Here is a 17,054-nt window from a genome sequence, read left to right on the forward strand (position 1 = left end):
TCCCTGTTGAGCTGTCGATAGTATAAACATTTTATTCACCAAGTGTGATCGTTGGGAAGTGTTTCTGTTTGAGTAATTCTTAAATATGGCTTATGAAACCTTTAAATAGACAGAGCAAGGCACAGAGCACACGCACCTAAGCAGGGTCCCAAAGAAGAAGGCATGAAGACAATGCACCACCTGGGCGGGTGGGAGAGGATTTGTTTCAAGGTGAAAATTATTGTATTCTTAAGGGTGTTGGTCTGTCCCATCACTGAAACCCTTACCTTGAATAAAGTGAGATCAAGTTGTTGGTGAGGACAAATAAATTTTTTTGCGGCTTTTTGTGGCAAATAAACATGACGATACGAAAACCGACGACACGTATACCGCTTGAAATAAGCTTTCATAGCTATCAAGGTCAACCAGTCGTGTCAGATATTTGGGTTGCACCAGGTAACCAGAATTGCTCCCCAATTTTTAATGCGAAGTACTTTAAGCAAGTTCAACCCAGTTTTCATTAAAGAATATCCCGTTGTTTTTGTGCGCTTGTGCCGAAGATAGTGCAGTCTTGTTATGAAATTGTGTCGATTTATGATTAAATCACAGAAAGTATGAATAATGGAAGAATTCGACTAGTACTTAGAGAAGGCCAGCGGCGATGTCGAAATGTATTCTATTTTGTTATCCTGTACAATCATTTGCATTCCCACAAACGCGTGTGTTCGTGCGCATGCAAGCGCGCGCACATTCAAATATGCACAGAACATAGCGAACACTAAATATACAGCAGCGCAGAGAATATGCGCATCGAAGCAACTCCTAATGTAACTGACACCGTTTAGCCCAGATAAGACACAGCTCTGCTTGAATTATTATTTTCTTTCCTGATAACACATCCTTCGACTTCATCTAATACTGTCTGCTTTTTCTTAGAATGTATGAAAGCGGTATAGTTATCTAATCAAATCACTTCTATCAGCTAAAAAAATGTGTACACATTTTTGTTTGCAGAATGCATGTTTTAAGCTGGTTAAATTAGTCTCAACTGATTCCATTTTCAGTGAGTGCCTGTAGCAACCATTGTTCTCTGCAGTGATGCTTCGTTCTTCTTGGTCTGTTTTATTTTCTTCAATGCAATCTTTTCTTTTATTCATAATATGCCCTGCTCCCGAAATCTTCAGTTTTTGCTTATATGGTACAGCAGTACAGTTTTCAGCATGTCTTAGAGCAGTATAAATCTTGAATACGGAATCATATTATTGTACGCAGCATAAACCCGAAAAAACATGCTTGCTGTAATTCAACAGACAAATTCACCGTTTCTTTAATCACTGAAAGGCGAATAATCGCATGTCAGGGTAATTGTAGGCATTTATGACTGATCCAAAACGTTTTACGTACATAAACGAAAAAGTATGCTTTAATTAATTGCAAAAGGGCACCGGGTTGATATTTCGAGCCAATAATACTATGCCGGTATAACGTAGCTATTCCTTTCACTCGATTACACTCCTTTCTCATTGTTCACCGTTCGCTTCACCGACGGAACAACATTGCAATCCCAGAATCGTCACATCAAACTAGCTCTGTGCTGTTCCAGTAAGCAGAAAACCTGAGATCATTGAGAGTGATGCGTAAAGTTAACTAATAAAGAACTCTTAGACTATTCTTTAAAAAATCACGCAGAAACTCCAGTGCTAGTTGTCTAAGTATGCGTAAGCATTGTGCCACTTGCCCATCTCCACGTAGCCCGGTGTCATTATCAATTTTATGGAGCTTGATCCGATCAGTATAAACCCTTATTAACTATCATCCGTCGTTCGCTTATCATTGTCGATAGCGAACATGATAAGGCAGGTTTAATGAAAATAGAGTTCATTACGGCAACCCATGACTGTTGGTGTTAATTAAGGTGAAGTTAATGAGCGAGCGTTAATAAGATATAGTCAATTAAGGCACTCGAGCCCTTCACCTTTGGTGTTAATTAGTATGACTTAGAGCTAATTTAGTGAAGCAGTTGCAAAATCACCACTACATTTGCTGAGGGGGGTATGGAATGTTTTATTGATGGTTCGGACGCTTTTTTTGAGCTTGTTCTTTTCTTAAACGTATGCTGTTCTGCGTGCTGTGCATCAACATCATCATCGTTCACTGCAGGAACGAAGGTCTCTGCGTGCGATCTCCAATTACCCCTGTCCTGCGTTAACTGATTCCAACTAGAGCCCGCGAATTCCCTAATTTCGTCGCCCCACCTATTCTTCTGCCGTCCTCAACAGCGCTTCTCTTTTCTTTGTACCCATTCTGTAACCATAATGATCAAACGGTTATCTAACCTGCGCATTACATGACCTGCCCATCTCCATTTTTTCTCTTAATGTCAATTAGAATATCGTATGCACTGTTCGCTTCACTTTGCTGAGCACTTGTAGGCTCTGCCTCATGTAGGTATGAGCCTTTGTCTAATGGGGTATGAGCCAATTATTAAGGGGGTATAGTAAAATAGTCAATTCATTGTCTTTGGTGACGGAATTATTTCTCGTGGGTTTGGCATAGAAATTCTCACGCATTTAAAGACTTAATTGCCGAACAGGATGCATAATAAGGTTCTGTGGCATGTCCATTGCACAATATTACATTTAAGAAAACAGCCAATATAGTTTTTTTCGTCACTGCACTGATAATAGCACACTCTGCCCATACTCGAGCCATTATTATGATCAGAAGCATCCAAGAATCTTCTCTTGCAGAATTCTAATCTATTACTACGGCTATAACCACAACTTACATTCTCCCGATGGTAGCTCAATAATTTCGTGTCCCAAGTGCACAAAGGAAAGCTCAGCAAACTCATTACAATTCCTCATCAGAATGGCCGATACTCTTTGTTGCAACGATGGCGGATGCTGAAAATAAAATCTAATCGAGGTCTTTGTTGCCTTAATCTTTCTCAAGATCTGATGCCCGGCCGTCAGGAGTGTGTGCAGCGTAACTCCGTAGTGGAGAATTTGCAGAGTTAGGAGTGCTTGATGCATTGCATAAACCTATCACCGGCGCGGAAACCTACACGTGCGTGGCTGAAATTCTTAAGGGTCACATTCTTGTTCTCCTGCTCATATAAACTCTGCCTCGCACTTTTATGTAAAGGAGTATGGCGCTTGTTTTAAAGCACATCCGTCGACGCACGGGGATATACGCGCAACGCGTTTGTATTACCATATTCCCGCTCAATCAATGATAGCAGTGTTAGGAAATGAAAATGAGAACCCCTTGGGTTCGAAGTAGTCTGTTTGTGTGCGTTTCTGTGCCTTTTCTTTTATCGTTGCCTTCTTTGCTCTTTCATAGACGTCGTTATTATGAAACCGTCGGGACAGCATGATGTTCCGGCCTACGTTTTGCTTTTTCCTCCAATCCTATTGAACAGTTTTATAACGTTGGTCCTTGTGCTTCGTAAAGCTTAACTCGCGGAGCTATGGAAATGCCCCCCTCAATGCTGGCATTTCGATCTGACATTGTGTTCTTCTGACAGCTGAATTTATGCTGAGAAATAGTTTTCACAAGGCTTTTTTTTCTTTAAACAAAGTTTAGTTTGGTTTAAGGAAAGGTCAACCCTTATATAGTCTCATCGACCAGCCTATTGCAAATTAAGATAGGGGTTTAGGTCGCGCAAAGAACTTGGAAAAAGAAATATATTTTAGCGCGAGTTGAGCCGTTATTTTTCAAGTAACCACCTTAACCACTTCAGTAATGGTTAATTTATTTCTGGGGTTTTACTTGCGAAAACCACGATTTGTTTATGAGGCACACCACAGCAGAGGCACTCGGGAATAATTTTGACGACCTGGGTTTCTTTAACGTGGAGCCAACGCCTACTACACGGCCATTAAAAAAAAAAAAAAAAAAACATTTCAGAATACGCGTTCCAGAAGTGCTTCCAACGGAGAAGTGTGCACATTACCAAGAAGACAACATCGAAGAGAATTGGAGTTTTGTACCTTCTAATCAATAAATGTATGTATTTCTGCTGACCAAAGCCTTAATTCTTTTTTTTTAACATGCCTCATAGGCAGGGTATTTCAGCGAACAGTTTCACAAATCTTTACAAGTTGCCTGTGGCAGATATCACAGCTGGTCTACTGGAAGCGGCGGACACTACTTGCTCAAGAAATTGAAACGCAAAAGCGACTAATTAACAAGAATTCACTAATTAACTCTCTAGCTAATTATCTGATGACCCATAGGGAAATTTACAAATTATAGCAATGGACTTCACAAGGCGGATCCACTTGGAACGAATTCTCAGGACGACACTAGTTTCGAGATACAAATTCCCGAACATTGCGGAGAAATGCATTGGCGTTCCAGTTGATTTATTTACAAAACGTCGTTTCATGCACTGAAGCGCACGCGTAACTGGAACGCCAATGCGTTTCTCCGCAAAGTTCAGGAACTTGTATCTCGAAACTGATGTCGTCCTTAGAATTCGTTCCAAGTGGATCCGCCTTGCGAAGTTCACTGCTAGAATTCGTAAATTTCCATATGGGTCATCAGATATATATATATATATATATATATATATATATATATCCAGTATAATGGAGTCCACGCTAGAAGGATACATACTACAGGGCTCTGACTGGTGGTAACATTACCCTTTCCCGCTACTCCATGTAGCTTATCAAGTGGGCAACGCCACGAACCATTTTTCATTCATAACGCAACATGTAATTCTGTGTGTATTTCATTGAAATCAAACATATTCTGACGCGCTACTTATTCAATCTCGACCCCTAGAGGCTGACGGCGATGAATATGGTAGAAGACAATTTCCGCGGAGAAAATGGTTAATGAAGAATGTGTCCCCAGAGATGCGTCGGGCTCAGTGTCATTTCCACGCACCGGGTGCTATCCATTAATCTTGCGGCGTACATTAGGGAGACCACAGTTTCTGAGCTCGGCCTCGTTGGCCTGTTCGACGCCCGAACTGCGTTTGCGGCAGTGAGACAACGAGCGATGAAATATGCCTGTCGCCTGGAGCGTAATTTAACATAAACATTGTTATTAGTAACATATATCTCTCCTCCACGTAGGTGCTGGAAGTCAAGCGCATTGTCATTCTATATAACTTGAACGTTCATCCATTAAATTGGGTCACGTACACTTCTTTCTGAAAGGGACGTGAAAGCACTGAGAAGCTGCTGGAGCTAGGACTCCATAACACCATCGATGAGCTAAAAGAAGCTCACACAGCGGCTCAGATAATGAGTCTTTCATCCACTAAGCCAGGGATTAGGATTTTAGCAGAAGCAGCAATCCAACCCAGACATGAACCGGCGACCAAAGTTAGCTTGACCCGGGAAACCAGAGCTTGCATCATGGTTGACCCTTCCCGCGAAACATCCATCCAGTGCATAACTAGGGTAGAAGATTCGCGAGAGCCAAGTCCATCCTTAAAAAGATCAATCAGCAGAAACTAGTTGCCCTCTTTGTCGATGCTGCCAGGTATGACAGTGGGGATGAGTTCGCTGTCTCGGTGGTAGACGCGGCAGGCAACCTGGTCAATGCAGCCTCTGTTTATACGAAGTTTGCCCATGCGGCGGAGGAAGCGGCGATCGCTCTGGCTTTTCACAGCTCAAAAGTTCCCGCTATCGTCTTCTCGAACTCGCGCACAGCGGTTAGATCCTTCTCGTCCGCCCTCATATCTGAACAGGCGTACAGTATTGTGATCAAAGCACTTCAAAGGACTAGGGAGAGTAACGAAGGAGGATACCAAATCTCGTGGTTCCCAGCCCATCTAGATAGCTCAATTAACCCGCTTGGATGTAATCCTAACCAGCAGGCCCACAGGAGAGCGCGCGATTTCACGAACCGCGCTGTCGCGGATAGCCAGGCTTGGAACGAGGTCAACATCCACAAAGATCCATTATGTACATTCCACGAAATTGTTTCCCATTATCGACTAGGCAGGAGGACATTTCCACCCCGTCACCCCAAATTGAACAAACCTCAGGCTACCACACTGAGACTCCTGCGAACCAGTTCGTATCCCACTCCTCGATCCCTTAAGAAGATAGATCCTGAAAACTCACAGTCGTGCCCCAAATGTGGTCATGACTCATGCTCCTTTGACAACATGCTCTGGCTTTGCCCAGCCCTTAACGCCTCTCCACCGATCACGAAAGAACAACGGCAGGAATCTCTCAAGAGCAGTGATCTCAACATTCAACTCCAGGCTGTCCAGAGGGCCCACGACATTGCGGCGGGACTTCATCTCCCGGTTCCATCGTGGGCGGAGCCACCGGACTTGATCTTTGGGAGCCTTCGGTTTTGGCTCCCCGAGTTCTCAGTCCCTCAGGACCCAAATAAAGTTCTTGTCATGTCATGTCAGTCAGAAGAAAGGAAACCAACATATCTTCTTTTAGTTAAAAATTCACTAGGGACTCGTCAGCACAGGTTGTAACCATCAACGTGGATAGCTAAGCACCATGTATGAAAACAACGCAAAGAACGTAAAACCAATAATATCGAATGCAGTGCAAAACACCGCAATAAAAGATAACATGCGCGAAGTTCTACGCCCATGCTTTAAATAAACTGAAATAATTTGTTCTGAATTTAATAAAATCGTGCATACTTTCTGGCAATGACTAAAACAATGAGTAAAGCGCATTCGAAGTGCTCACATTCTGCATCCCCTTCAATTCTGCTAAAGCTTTACGCTTAATTAAACAATAAAAGATAACAAAAGAGTACATACTGAAGCATAACCACCCGCCAGTTGCCGTGCGCGAGTCGTCTGCAATGTGTCTTCTATTGCGCCTCCATGGAGGCGGTCAAGTCATTCTGAAGTCATCATCTACCTACTCTCGCGTCCCTGTCCCATTTCCATCAAGATACGGAGTTGACTTCCAGTGACAGCGCACCACGATTCAAAATAGCAACGACATGATCGAGCACGCAGCAGAATTACATTTCCTGTTCAGGCAGCCGAGCTCTTCTCTAAAAAGGTGGTTGCGAACATTATCAACTATTTTGTGGTGTTGCCGTCTACTTTATGATGAGCTGACTCGGTCCTATTTTAAGATCTAACAAGCATGACTTACCTTAATTCTTTATAAGAGAAGAGGAACCGAGATGCTCGGTTTTGTTAACCGTGACTACATAACGCCAACACACACTCAAGCTAAGGAAAGAATCGAGAAAATTGACTGTGGTTGAAATTGGAATGTAGAAAGCCACGAAGAAAAAGGAAATGAAACTGTACGAAACGATAACTTGTCGCCGTTGGGAGCCGAACGCACAAACTCCACATTACGTGTGCGTTGGGCTACGAAGTGTGCTACGGCGGCGCCTATCAATTCGTTAAGTAACTTTGGTATTTGTGCTTACTAGGTATAGCCCTAAGTGTGTTAGCCAGCGCCACAACAAGAGAGAGAAAGAGAGAGAGGAATATAGGAAGGCAGGGATGTTAACCAGTCAAGGGTCTGGTTGGCTACCCTGCGCTGGGAGAAGGGAGAAGGGGAAGAGAGAGAAGGGAGAGAGAAGGTGTAGATACGTGTACGGACAGTACTTCAGTTAATGCCGCTCTCGCAAGCCAGACGTTGTTGAGAAAGCACAAAAGTGCATTCACTGCCTTCTGAGCCGATGATCGATGGGGACGGTGCTCTAGTTATGTCTGTTCACTCAGAGGACGATCATCGAATTTCCTGAATGCGTTGGACAAAGAGTGTCTTCGTGTTTGAAATTAAGGACAATGGCACAATAAGTGGTCAATGTTCTCCTCGCATCCGCAAACATCACGTGCAGGACTATCAGCCATTCTAATTAGTGCTGAGTAGGCATTTGTGAAGACAACTCCAAGACACAACCGACACAGAAGAGACGCTTCGCGCCGATGCAGACCGGCCGGAGGTCTGAGTTGAAGTGACGGGTTTAGTCTGTGCAGTCTTGTGCGCCTTGTATGTGCGGTATTCCACTCTGCTAAGGAGATCTTGCGAGCTAGATTGTGAATTTGTCTCGCGGCGTCAGTCCTTGAGAGAGGAAGGGGGACGCAGCGGTCTTCTTGGCTTAACATCCGAGCTGCCTTATCTGCATGCGCTATAAGAATAGAATGTCGGGAACTTCCGAATCGTGATTGTATTATTTTTTGTTCAGGAGCATCGCCAAAGGTTTAGCATGATTTTACAGAACTATAAAGTCTAAATGAGCATAACAGTAGAGCATACATACTTTCCACTAGCATTTCTTTGTACTCTCTTCCTGCGCTTAGCTTTAGACCCGCATGTGGCGCAAATTAGGATGCGACTGGCTGTTATTTGCTTCTGGCAAAGATGAAAAAACACACCACTAGAGACAGGCTTCCTACGAATTTCAGGTGAATAAATAAACAATTGCACATTGGCGACCAGGAAAGGACGCAAAATATTTTTCTTTTTGCTTAATGGTTGTTTTTGCTAAATATTATTATTCTGAAACTTGAACTAATGCTATTATACGTTGACATTTATTTTATCAAGATACTCGTTTACTTAAATTTGATGAATGCAGCTTGCCATTTTAATAAACCTTCGGAGTATGCACTAGTTGTTAAAAAAAAAAAAAACATATTAAAGAATTTCCACACACATTTCCTAACTCTTGGCATTTTTGTTGATTTCAGCAAAGCCTTCGTCTGCTTAAATCACAATATTCTTTTTGCAAAATAAGAGCATTATGGCATAGGTGGGCACGCCCTCAACCTAATTAAATCATACCTGGGTTCGCGGTCTCAATATCAAAATAAAAATCAAATGCTTTATTTCCAACAAACTTGTTGGGGGTCCTCCAGGCGAAAAGCTGCGACATACAGCTCACATGCCAGCAGTAAGTCAACAATGGGAACACTGATCTATTAGGGTATACAAATGCAATGGGTCACATTTACAATAATTACAAAGACCACATTTCAAAAATAGGTTTACAAAAATACGCTCTAATCTGTTTTCGAGTCAAGTTATTTATGATAACATTTTCTTTCCCAAATTTGTTTAATAGTGAAGGTAGCGTGTGTCTTAGCGACTGCATGAGGTAATTTGTACGCCTGTACGGAACTAACCACCTGTCTTTACTGCGGGTACGCGCATCACTTGTCATATTCAAGTCGTGACGTATTTTTTTAAAGGTTCTAAAATTTTTGGTCCCGAAGAAAGAAGAATACAGTAGCCTGTAATCATAAATGTTAGTTACTTGTATTATGTTGAAACTTTCAAAAAGTAGCGCAGTAGAATGGAAATAAGGTACATTCGCAACATGTCGAAGTGCTCGTTTTTGAAGTTCAACAAGTGCATAAAGATTGCGTTTCGTGGTGGTAGCCTATACAAGCGCACAATAATTCATATTCGATTCAAATAAGGCATAATATATCTGGAACTTTACTTCTCTGGAAAAAAATGACGGTAACGGGTCAAAGCACCTGCGGCAGATGACAATGATTTCATAACTAGTTCAATGTGATATGTCCAGTTCACATCTTCTGAAAGCGTTACGCCCAATACTTTGTATTTGGTTACAATCTCAATGGGCACGCAATCCAACAATAATTCTTCAGTTGAATAAGACTGCTTGCCTATTGCCTTGAATAATATGGCCTTTGATTTAGAGCTATTAATTGTTAAAGCGTTATCACGAGACCAACTCGACAAATTAGAAAGGATACTGCGAGGTCTGTGTAACAGATCATCAAGATAATTGCCAGAGACAAACAGGCTCGTATCGTCAGGGTATAGTACAAAGGATGTGTCACTTACTATTTCAGCACTATCGTTTACATAGATATTAAACAAAATCAGGCCCAAAACGCTACCCTGGGGCACACCTGATTTAATTTCCCTAGAGGAAGAGCAGTATTTTTCAATAGCAACGCACTGCGTCCGCCCAGACAGATAAGATTGAAACAGCAGATTTGCCACGCCACGGATACCATATCCTTCTAGTTTACTTATTAAAATTTGATGAATTAAACGATCAAATGCCTTGCTATAATCAATAAAAATACCCAACTTTAGTTCTCCCGCATCAATGTTACTGATTATTAGTTCTTTTTGGCGTAACAAACCTGTTCCGGTTGACCTGCCCAGCGGAATCCGTGTTGACAATCAGAAAAAATGTCATTCTTCGCAAAGAAATCGCTAATGCGAGAAGAAATAAGTTTTTCGAAACCCTTAGAAAAAGCGGATAAAATGGAAATAGGCCTATAATTCCCCAGGTCATTTCGGTTCCCACCTTTGAAAATAACTGACACCCTTGCTTTCTTCATACTTGTTCGAAAATGACCGGATTCCACAACAAAGTTAAACACAAATGCGAGATGAACTGCGATGACATCGATTACAAATCTTATAGGTCTGATTTGAATGCTGTCTGCATCAACAGCATTGTTGCTTTTTAAGCTCAAAAATGTACGACAAATTTTGGCATCGTCAGTCGGCTCGAGAAAAATGCTCTGCATTCATGTCTTAACAGTAGTACCACTGACCGTGTTTTTTGATGATGCCGTCATGTTCCCAAAGTGTTCATTGAACCACTCGGTTAAAAGGACGCCCGACACCTCTTCGTTGTTCATGGTTATCTCACGCAAAGTGCGATTCACATTTTCCTGTCTGAGTGCATCATTGATAATTGTCTTTTCTGGATTTTTTCTCTGCACGGCTGCAAAAAGGCTCCCGTAATAGAGGGCTTTAGCTTTTCGCAGTTCTTTATTTAGTATAATCCTTAACTTCCTAAATGAAGTGAGATCGCTTTGCTGACGCGTACGCAGAAATTTATTGAACATCCGATTTTTTTTTGTTAATCATTCTAACGTGCTGTGGTTGCGCCCACGGCTTTCTAATGCGCTTTTTTACCTTTCCTGTTTTAAGCGGGAAAGACAAATTGTATAGACGACTGAATATGGACAGAAATTTATCGTACGCTTGACTAGCATCTTTATTGTTACAAAGACAAGACAAGTCTGTGCGCAAAGCAAGTGCGCGAAAGTATTCCATATTTTCGCCTGACAGGCATCTGTATACCTGAACGTGGTATCAGGTAAAGTTCTTTCGTGAATATAAAATGAGCATGTTATGAATATTGGACAATGATCGTTGATATCATAGCTGATAGTCTCGGCTGTGTAAGTCTCTGCACCAGCGTTACCAAAGAAATTGTCGAGACCTCATTGACAGGATGGTGTCACGCGAGTAGGTGACGTAATAACGCTGCAGAAACCGGAAGACTTGATTACATTAGTTACTGCACGAGTTGGAGCGCTTTCATCAAGCCCTTTAATGTTGAAGTCACCACCAAGAAGCACTTTGTAATTGTCAAAAGTAGCATGCTCTAAGAGCTTTTCAGTAAATTATAAGAAATTAGATATATTACCAGCAGGTGGTCGGTACATTGCAACAAACAGGTTGCTGTCAGATTTAAGGCTTAGGACTTCGTAATGTGGCCTGACGCAGGTGAATTCCTCAAGCACATCACACTGTATGCCGCGCTTGACATGCAATGCTACACCGCCCCCACGTTTATCGGTGCGATTAATAAAGGAATGTGTGTAACCATCTATGATCAGCATTTCACTATGTTCCTGATACCAAGTTTCAGAGGACATGATAATCTCAAATGGGAAAGTACGCTAGGCTAGAAACATAGTTAGTAGGTCGTGCTTATAGGCAAGTGAACGTGAATTCACGTGAAGCGCGGAAATGTTTCTTGCGTGTGCGGGCAGAGCGATTTCGCTTGGTAAGCTATATTCACGATACATCATATATAGTCAAAAGATAGCAAAGTTGAACTTCTTTAGACGCTGTAATTTAGGCGACCTTTTGAACGTCAGTCTCTGAGGCAATGTGGACGACACTACTGGCTTCAGTCTTGCGTGCAAGTACTTTGCCATTTCGCGTCCAGACAAAGCGCCACTGACATTCGCGCTTTCTTGCTAATTTCAGCGAAAGAAGACGTTTCAAGGTGGGACAGGGGTGCTCATTAATAAATACTCTGGTATCATCAATACGTGGTCATAAGTCATTACTCTTCACAGATTCTAAGAATTTTGAATTGCGTCCCTCAGGGCAGCGTTTTGGAGCCCACTGCTGTTCAATATATATATAAATGATATCCCTTACTTTAACACCAATGCAAAATACCCGGACGACACTAGCCTATTCTTCTCTTCCAATGATATACAACGGTTAGCAGATACCGCAAACCGCGCACTCTCATTACTTTCCACATGATCATCAGTTTTTTTCCTAAAAATAAACAAAGAAACACTATAGCTGTACTCTAGCTCCCTTAAAGATAACAACGAGAAGGAAAGGGGTTAACCGAGGGGCCCGATTATTTATTTATGTCATGAGAAGCCAACAAACAAAGATACCAAGCACAACATAGGGGCAATTACTTCTACTTACTAACTGAATTAAAGAAATGATAAATTAATGACAATGAAGACGGATGAAAATACAACTTGCCGCGGGTGGGGAACTATCCCACGTCTTCGCATTCTTCTCGTTCTTGCATAATGAGGGTCTCGAATCCGGCAACATTGGTGCCTTCAGGTAGCATGTCCGGGTTTATTGGCCAGTTGCCTTCGCCCAGAAAGGTCACGTACTAGTGATGCCTGCGGTAGAAAGTACGTTCCACGTCCGCCGCCAAGGTCTGTGATTGGTGGCGCTGGCTAACACTCTCAGGATTAGTTCTAGTAGTAAAGCATAAATACCGAAGAAAGTGGATAGGAGAACGGCGCCGTGGTAGCTCAATTGGTAGAGCATCGCACGCGTAATACGAAGAGGTGGGATCATTCCCCACCTGCGGCAAGTTGTTTCAGCCGCCTCCATTTCCATTAATTTATCATTTCTTTAATTAAATTAGTAAGTAGACGTAATTTCCCCAATGTTGTCCTTGGTATCTTTGTTTGTTGGCTTGTCGCAAGAAAAAAAAAACTAATATTTTACCACCCCTCTTTTTACGACAGTGGCACCGTGATCGAATACGTGGACACCTTCAAGTCATTGTGGACAATGTTCAGGAGTACGATGACATGGGATGTCTCTGTTAATGATCTTTCAACACTTTCTTGAATCATAATTAGCGTAACAGGCACATATTACCTACGAAAACTAAGATTACGTTGTATGATGCATTTTTATTCCAACATAAGGTATTGTTTCCTTGTTTAGGGCAACACAACGATGTCTAACGTTCCAGAACTGCAAACCTCCTAAAAAAATGTCCTCCGCGCCCTTGTCAACGGGTCATATGATTCGCCCACTAGGCATGCTTTTATACATTATAATATTGTACCTGTCAACAAATTCTTTTACTACTGATATGCATGGTTTTATAAAACAATTATAAGAAATTATTATTCATTTAATTCTCATATGGAATCAGACTACAGAGTACTTTTGTATTACAAAAGCGTAGAACAAACTGCGGGTTTTCTATGTTAAGCTAGATTGTACCGAAATTCCTGAATACCTCATTCTATGACCAGCTAAATACTATGTGTTTGTCTGCCATGTGGAAGACCTTTGTTAAGCAATATATGCTACCGGGATGTCAAGCGTTTGCATGTTAACTTACAGTGTACCACTCTCTGTTACAGCTTTACAATTACTTGCATTGCCTGTTGTTGCCGACTACGAGACATAGGTCTTCTCTGTCAATCTTGCGCTTTGTGAGTGCATATAAACTTGTCTTTTTTTTTTTGCATTGTGCCTACTGCTGACTTGACAAGGTGGTGAGGCCCGCCGATCGGTGCATTTTTCGTTGCTTCTTTCTCACCATATTTCAGTTCATTTGTACGTACAAACTGAAAATAAAGACTTGACCTATATAGGTTATGGCTACTGATTAGAAGATTTCGCTGCTGCAATTAACAAGATCGAAACAATAATTATGTTGGTAATAAATTACATTGCGCTTTAGCTTACCTGGAGTTCTTGTTTTTCAGCATGCGTGACAAAGCGTAGTCACTAAAGAAAAAGAAACATTAGTTTAGTAAGCCTCTAGAGGCACATTTCTTTCAATCTTGGTAGAGAAGTAAGAAAAGAACATTCTTAAAAGTAGTGTCCGTGCCGTTTCCCGATGAATACAAGATTGTTTGCTCCTAACGAGAAAGCACATTGGCGGCCTGCTGGCTGCCAGTCCCGTATTGAAGTTCGTTGTTGTACGATAAACAACGGTTCTGACACTCAACATAAACGCACGAGGCGTCAAGGAATAAAGATTGGCTGTGCCTTATTTGCAAATAATGCCCCACAATTTGTTAAAAAAAATTCATTCGAAAGCACTGTAATTTTTTGTCTGCACCACGCAAAATGCTTTGGCAACAGTTCAAAATCAAATTTACACAAGAGAGAACATCGTTCGATGTAGCATGAAGCACCGAAGCCAGTTTGTTGCCACACTTGAAACACATTCTCAACTCGCTCCCGTGAACCTGCTAAAACAGGTACCTCGGGCAATCTTTGGGATGTCACAATCGAAAGTACTATTTCAAATAACCTCTACTGCAGGCAGCGTAACTGCCTGCCTATACCTTCAAGGATGTGTAAATTGTTGCACCAGCATCCGGACATGCTAACCAAGGATATACTAGAAGGTTCTGAAACTGCGGGATGTAAAGACGGTTTTGTCGGCAACGCACTCAGGACAGAAAATAGAATATATCTGCTTAACTTTGCACTGGGTGAGAAGAAAGCCCTGTTATTTGTTTATTTAAAAAAAAGTTAGAGGCGTGACAGAAAGCACTTCATTTCCAGTAGTGATGTATGCACAGTTGACGAGAATATTTTTTTCTACCACACACTTTGTAAAATAACGCGGTTCTCAAAGCGTAGTCACACAGTCTATTTACTAGTGTCAGTCCGCCATGTTTTTCTTGCGTCGTACGTTCATATAGGCTGCTGCCTTTCTGTCGAGGGGGCGAGCAAGGTGAGGGGAACAAAGGAAGAGGTGGCTCTTCTAGAATTTAAATTTACCATACCACAGTAACTTCCTGAAACATTGTCTCGTTACTGGACGGCTAACCTAAAAAATTACAACAAATATGTAAAGTGAATCGAGTTCTATATAAACCTTAGGTTTCTTCATATTTGCTTGTGAATTATGTGGTTCCGTCTTAATTGCTGTTTGCGACGTTGAAATGAACCCGAAACACACGTAGAGGCCAGCGAGTGGCAAAAGATGTGTTGAATGCGTTCAACTTAAGGAATAACAAGATTTAATGAGCGCCGTCAATAAATTAAATTAACTTTTTTTCGGGAATCTGAAAAGAGAACACCGGCTCCACAAGTATAGTAATGCTCTAAATTCCAAACGTAAAATCAATGCAATGTCTATCAATAACTCTCATTTGGCGTTGACTTGTTTGATTTCAAGAGACGCTATGCTGCACAGGAACATTTCAAAGCACAAATGGTTCTTGGCATGCTGAAATACAATCTAATGACACGTGTGCTTTTTCATCTTTCTCTGTTAACTGCTTTTCAACGGGTAACACATGTTAAACGTTATCGCTCAGCGCAAGACGCGCATGCAGGATTTGGAACTTACACGAATTGTGTAATCAGATCAAAAGCGCGACGATCTAAATATTCAAATTCCCTGTCATACAAGTTAAATAATGGCATGCTTACACAACGCGATCCTTCTTTCCTGAAATATTAGGCTTCAATGAACCGCCTCATAATGTAGCATTAGATTACAGTGTTTTGCGTTTTTGCCGGCGCACTGGTAATGACGCCATTGATGGGAGAGCACGTGAGTATGGGTTGTAGTACATAAGTTTCTGTATGCCTTGTAATCAAGTTAGTTGTGAGTTCAGCACTGTCCTCTGTGTTTCCTGCCTTCTATCTTCATCGTCTCGCGCTGTCCCTTGAAGACACACGAAGTTATCTTCAACCGCTCTTCTATTTATCAGTCTCCGTAATTTCCTCCAATCTGTTGGAGGTCTCGTTGAAGCTGGACCTTCTCTACGCATAGTTTTTAGAAAGTTTGAGCCACATGCTTTCCTTCCGCTTTTGTCGGCTCATTAAACTTTGCTTCCATTGGCTCTAACGACGTATCGCCTGCTTCTTCAGCCTTCTGATACTTTGCTATACAAATTTTGGTTCTGCGCGTTTCCGCTATGTGATCATCTTCCGTCTGGCGCTTGCCAAGAGCACGCATGCGTTGCTCCGCTGCTACTCTTCGGGCTTCTGCCTTTTCATAATGCGTTATTGGTTTTGAAGGCTCCGACGACGGCTTACGGCTTATTCTGCGCTCTGATACGTTAAATATAATACCTTTGCGTGCAGAAACGATGAACTAAAGAGCAAAATGCTCTGGCGCCTTCTTTTCCTACATGGTATATCTCAGGTCCTCTACTCTATACCGAAAAATCTAATTTTCTCTAGTGTATTTCCTCATACGCTGGCGATTACTGTGCGGTAGCTGTCCAATGTTTGTCGCGTTACAGCGTGAGTGCTTCTGCACATTCCGTAATGGTTGCGCTTAGGGAGCGGCGGACTTTCAATATCTTAAACCATCAAAACCTGAACAACCCAGTTTGTGAGAGATTTTATTGTGATAGGCATTTTTCTAGTACTAGGGTGACTTTCCGGTGCTTCTATCTATCTATCTATCTATCTATCTATCTATCTATCTATCTATCTATCTATCTATCTATCTATCTATCTATCTATCTATCTATCTATCTATCTATCTGTCTGTCTGTCTGTCTGTCTGTCTGTCTGTCTGTCTGTCTGTCTGTCTGTCTGTCTGTCTGTCTGTCTGTCTGTCTGTCTGTCCGTCCGTCCGTGTCCGTCCGTCCGTCCGTCCGTCCGTCCGTCCGTCCGTCCGTCCGTCCGTCCGTCCGTCTGTCTCTCTGTCTGTCTGTCTGTCTGTCTGTCTGTCTGTCTGTCTGTCTGTCTGTCTGTCTCTCTGTCTGTCTGTCTGTCTGTCTTACAATTTTCCCGCCAACTGAGGCCACTCTCTAGTCCTTGGCCGAATAGTTGGAGCATCAGATTGCTTTACTGAGGGAACGGTGTTCGAAACCAATCTTCGGAACA

The 17,054-nt window shown here is 42.0% G+C and overlaps 1 protein-coding gene across 1 annotated transcript in view; it reads left to right on the forward strand.

The window, feature by feature from the left end:
- Positions 1-17,054, forward strand: part of LOC126540564 (diuretic hormone receptor-like) — a 230,872-nt gene that overhangs the window by 102,270 nt on the left and 111,548 nt on the right. The window lies entirely within an intron of this gene.

The sequence above is a fragment of the Dermacentor andersoni genome, chromosome 2 (genome assembly GCF_023375885.2).
Source record: "Dermacentor andersoni chromosome 2, qqDerAnde1_hic_scaffold, whole genome shotgun sequence".
NCBI classification, from domain to species: Eukaryota; Metazoa; Arthropoda; class Arachnida; order Ixodida; family Ixodidae; genus Dermacentor; species Dermacentor andersoni.